Below are 5,467 nucleotides of genomic sequence, written 5' to 3' on the forward strand. Positions count from 1 at the left end.
ATCCCTAACTTATGCCTCGCAGTGTATATGAACCTCCGGCTATTCAGCAATTATGAAGAGCTGGTAGTTCAAGAACTGACCAACATATTTGGCCTCAATCGGAGCCGCCTCCTCTTGGTGTTCAAAGAGCACTCCGATTGGGCGATGTTTTAACTGGGCCGGTAGGCGCTCTTTTAAAAAGTTCTTCATTGCTGCTAAAAATTAGTAAAATAAGAAGTCAGTGTACACCTCTGAGGTGGTAAATTGTATTTAACTCTTTCTTCTTCTTTTTCGCGCGACTAGGATTACTTCTGTTTGTCTGCCTCTTCTTCTGTTTCAGTTGTTGTTGACTGTACATTGTCTATCCACTTTTTCGGCGGCCTTCCAACGGATCTTCTGCTATACGGCTTGTTGTGTTTACAGATGTTCGCTAATCTATCTGGTTCCTTTCGGTTTACGTGTTCGTTCCAGTTTTTCTTTTTTGTTTTTATCCACCTGTTAATATTTTGAATTTTGCATCGTTCTCGTATACTTCTGCTGCTTTGACTGTCTCTTATTGATATGCCCGCTATTGATCTTAATTCTGTTGAATATTGTTGATTTCGTTCGTTTCATTCTATAGGGGGTATCTCAAAATGTGGCTAAATCAAACTACGGATGCCATTGTGTTACATGTAGTGCCACCTATCGTTCAATCTAAGAAACTGGTTTCTATCTAACTCCCACGCATAGATTTGAGTATATGCGTCTCTATCGAAATAAACGATCTTTAACGAAAATTTATTTTTATACGGAGCGTATTAGTGTTGCTCTGCCTTCGAAGTGAGTGGTGGTGTACGAGCTGTCGCATCATTGCAAAGAAGTAGCTGTGTTGATACAAAAGAGCTAGCCAGGACGACGACAGAATTTGAGACTAGACGGTCATATTTCGAAATACAGGTATATAGAAATAAATTTCTTTAATTTTTTAATATGTAATGCGTAAAGTGGCAGTATGGAATTAAAACGAAACTCTGTTTCTGTGCATAAATCAAAATATGGCAATATAGAATTAAGGTATAAATCATTCAGAGGTCGCTTTTGGAATTCCGATAGGGTTGTGTTAAATATCTAACACTTTTTATATGCCATTTCTGCCTCATTTAATATGAATTTGTATAGAACTAAAAAGCTTCAGATTGCTTCGAAGTAAACCATATTGTATCTGCATAGAATTACCCAATGTGATATGTAAATATTTGCAATCAAAAGAAAAATATAGGTACTGTATTGTTTTTCAGGAAAACGAATCCGACAATGAAACGTAAAAGAATAAACTTAAATAAAGATGGAAGAAGTCGTCTCATATTAGGTCTACATAAAACAACACAAGTTTTGGACCGTTTTTTGTAGTGACTTTGATGTTATGTAAGAATTTGTTAGTCATAAAATTAATTTTTATTTGTTATATTAATTTTCGATTAATTATGTTCACAGCCAACTAATACCACAGAAAACAGAACTGGCATTCGGCCACCTGACAAGCCTGATACAACAGAAGCAAAACCATTGAAACAGTATGCCAGTATACATGTAAGTGTGTTTTATAAAACTCGTGTCTGCCAACTTGCGTTTACCTTATCTCCACGTTTTAATTTTTTTACTTATTCTGGGAAGCACACCGTAATGGCGGGTCTATAACTCCCGACAATAGGTTTCTTGAAAAATTACCACTACTTGAGGTCAGGACCCCAGAGTTTATTTATTATTATTAATATTTTGTTTCAGGACACCAATATGAGTGAGAAAATTGACAATGTAGATCAGTTATCGAATGTACCAATAGGACAGAGTATCGTAGGTGAAAGTGTGAGTATTTTTCTTCGTAATCATATTGTCTACTCATCCCTGCAGCGTTTTGAAACTTAATTTTGTTTGTTTTGTTTCAGGACACCGATATGACGGAGAATCCTAAAATTTTTACTCGATTGATGAATGTACCAACAGAACAAAGTAAATGTGTAAGATTAAAAGTAAACTATTTTTAATTGAAATTTAAGTTTGTCGAAGAATTTTAGTTATTTATATAGTTGCCTAATTTTTCTGTTTTTTTTTAGACATTGCTTTGTCGCTCTAGTACTCAGAATGAGAAAAATGATGGTTCATCAGTAACAGGAACAGCAAGACAGGGACGTAGTTATGCAGAAGTGATCCATTCCACAACTTCTTAAAATATGATTTAGACACAAATTTACATCGGTAAAATTCGGAACTAAATTATGCTGAAATGATCCAACGTTTTCTATGCAAGACAACAGTAATAATAGTAAAATGTCCAACCTTAAACGCTCTTTTAGCTTTAATCGATTGTGCAGTAATGATTCATGCTACTTGAATCATTAAATATTTTTAAGAGTAATTTACAAAAATGAACCAAGACACATGGCATTATTGCGTTTTAAAAATAATTTTAAAACGAGGCTTAATTTTTTAAGCAAAAATGATCCAAGTGGCCCGAATCATTTTTACAAAATTAAATAAAGCCAATAACACTAATGTTTTTAAGAGGAAACAATAGCGATCAACAGGTAGCAAAAACGCGTTCCAAGATTGCGGCTGTAATTTTGAATATTTTTTCGAGATATTTGGCACACGTATTCGTAATATAATAAAGAATGTCGGTACAGAGCCCAATTTGAAAAATATATTAATATGTGGAAATTACTCTGTAATTAAATACAATATTAAAAAAACGAGCCTGTACCGCCATTAAGAAGAACAAAAAAATACACTTTCTTCAAATAAACTTTTTTATCCGATGCCTAGATTTTGTGTCATTTTGGAACTACTAAAATTTTTTATTTCATTAGTTGTAACCCAATACTCTGGGTATTGGGATTTGGAAGAAAAAGAACTGATGCAAGAGGGTGAAAATAGAAGAGAAAAGGTTTCAGATAAAATGAAGAACGGCTTAGCTCAGAGGAACCACTTCAACCTGACGGAGAGACACGAACTCTCAAGTGGGGATTCGGGCTAGCTTTATTGCACAGAATACTGGCTTTGAAATATGGAAACAAAGAAGGGATAAAATGAGACCTATTTAATAAAAAACATAATAGAAGGCAACTAGATAAAACCACTGGAGATAGATCAATATAAAAGGACGATAAAGAGAGAAGAAGAATGGGCGCCAACTCAACAATGGTTGAGATTTTTTTTTTTGAAGTAATGAACAATAAGAAATAAGCTAAATAAATGACACTTAATACAATTTCCTGAAAAAAATTCAATAATTACCTTGTGCTGCTATAGTTATTGTTAGTAGGAACTGAAATAAAAGCAAAAAATAGTAACAACAAATATATTCTTATTTATTTCAACAACATATATTATATATCAATACTTGACATATCTATATAAAACTGATTAACAGTAACAGTGAGTGGTGTTAAAGTAGAATACGACCTGACAGCCACTAACAAATAAAATATCACTGCTACTGCGCAAAGCCAAAAGGTACTAGGGAAAACAAAATCAAAGTCCGTGAGAAAGCTAGAGAGTCTTAACACTAAGGTTAGTTATGCAATCTAATAATCAATAGGACTGACAGGTGTCCAAACTACCTAAATGCCAGATCTGTGTGTAAATACTATGTTTACGCACAGACACTGGGAGATATATAAAGCTATCAAGAAAAAATGAGTACGGTCAGATGCTCTTTATACAAATATTATTTGAAAATTTATAACATAAAACTTTTCCACTTTATTTAAAACCTCTACAAATAATGACCCCTTCCCTTAACAAAATTTTAGATTAATTTACTTTATTATTATTATTTACCATTACCTGGTTTGTTCAGTTTAAAATATCAGTTTGTTAATCAAAACTCCCTTATTTACTACAAAAACTATATGTAGTATAGGTACTTAAATATGCATATAAAAGCTTACATTGGTTCTAAATACAAGAGAGCAAGAATCAATATATTTAGATAGATAAAAACTTAACTTATCCAACAGAAGTTTCCACAAAAAAAAGGTCCTATAAGGGTGTTCCTTCAAGGCACTACCAAAATCCAACGAATTTGGAAGTCTGTTGGGAATAAAGCAAAAACGGCTGCTATGCTGGTGACGGTAAGGTTAGGTAATGGTGCTTGAGTTATCTTATTGTTATCCAAACCATTCCAAAAAAAAACAAAAGGTGACTATAGCTTGTAACAACTATAGAATGTAGACGAACCTAAAATAAACATTTGAGAAATTCAGGCCCTCTCCGTATAATAATTGCAACAGCTAACATCCATCCTCACCGAACTCAAACAAAACATTACTGTCAAAAACATTAGGTAATAGTGCTAATTAGGTAAAAGTACTAATAAATATTAGAATAAACATTAGGTTATGCCTTGTCAAATTAGTCAGTGTCACTTCAAGATATTTTTGCGCTTGCGCGTATATACCGTTTCCCAAAGCTAGAACTTTTTATTGTACTTAGAAAAAAAATGATACAAAAACTACCGGCTATTGAATACAAAAAATGATAGAAGGACATGAAACTACGATTTTAATATGTTTGGTGACAAACAAAAAAAAATATGATGTACCTATATGTATTCCAAAAGCGATGTTATAAGAATAAATAATTTAATTATATTACCTGGGATATGATACGTAGTGAAACTACCTCTCTCACGGCAAATTCCACGTGGTATATTTTTACATTCTTTTATATCAATCGGCTTCCTAAATACCCTCTAGAGATTTACTGGTAACTTTTCTTGGTTGTTCAATGATGTTTATGTAGAATATTTAACTTCTATGCCATATTTTTCCCAGATTCGTCCACAATTATCAAAAATCACTACGTATCAATGGCGAGCTACCTGACCTACTGTCCGTATCGAAAATCGATCACATCGACAACGTGGGAACGAAAGCCCTCTTCTGGTAACAAGTCGTTCTAATTCGATCATGGGCGTCACGGAGGGGTATTATTCATCCAATTTTACTTGAATTAATTTAATTAGTAACGTGACTGCTACATAGTAGTTCCAAAATGACACAAAATCTAGGCATCGGATAAAAAAGTTTATTTGAAGAAAGTGTATTTTTTTGTTCTTCTTAATGGCGCTACAGGCTCGTTTTTTTAATATTGTATTTAATTACCGAGTAATTTCCACATATTAATATATTTTTCAAATTGGGCTCTGTACCGCCATTCTTTATTATATTACGAATACGTGTACCAAATATCTCGAAAAAATATTCAAAATTACAGCCGCAACCTTGGAACGCGTTTTCGCTACCTGTTGATCGCTACTGTTTCACCTTAACACTGTCGTAATGATTTAAAAATCATATCAGCAAATGTTATTCTCGCAATTTTCTTTGGTCATTATAAATGCAGAAGTGTTACATTCCATAACGCAGTAATATAACAAAGAAACGTAAGCGGCAACAAGGCAACGCCAGCCAAGATCTGTCCAAGGTGCTGCTTGTGATAGTAA

General features: G+C 33.4%; 1 long non-coding RNA gene across 1 annotated transcript; it reads right to left on the minus strand.

Annotated features, from left to right (window-relative positions):
• Positions 1-3,305: 3,305 nt before the first annotated feature.
• LOC126891891 (uncharacterized) lies at positions 3,306-4,997 on the minus strand. Its single transcript, XR_007700604.1, has 2 exons — positions 4,618-4,997; positions 3,306-4,200 (listed from the first exon to the last, which is right to left on the minus strand). It is a non-coding gene; the product is annotated as an uncharacterized LOC126891891 (long non-coding RNA).
• Positions 4,998-5,467: the final 470 nt, after the last annotated feature.

The sequence above is a fragment of the Diabrotica virgifera genome, chromosome 9 (assembly GCF_917563875.1).
Source record: "Diabrotica virgifera virgifera chromosome 9, PGI_DIABVI_V3a".
Lineage (NCBI taxonomy): Eukaryota > Metazoa > Arthropoda > Insecta > Coleoptera > Chrysomelidae > Diabrotica > Diabrotica virgifera.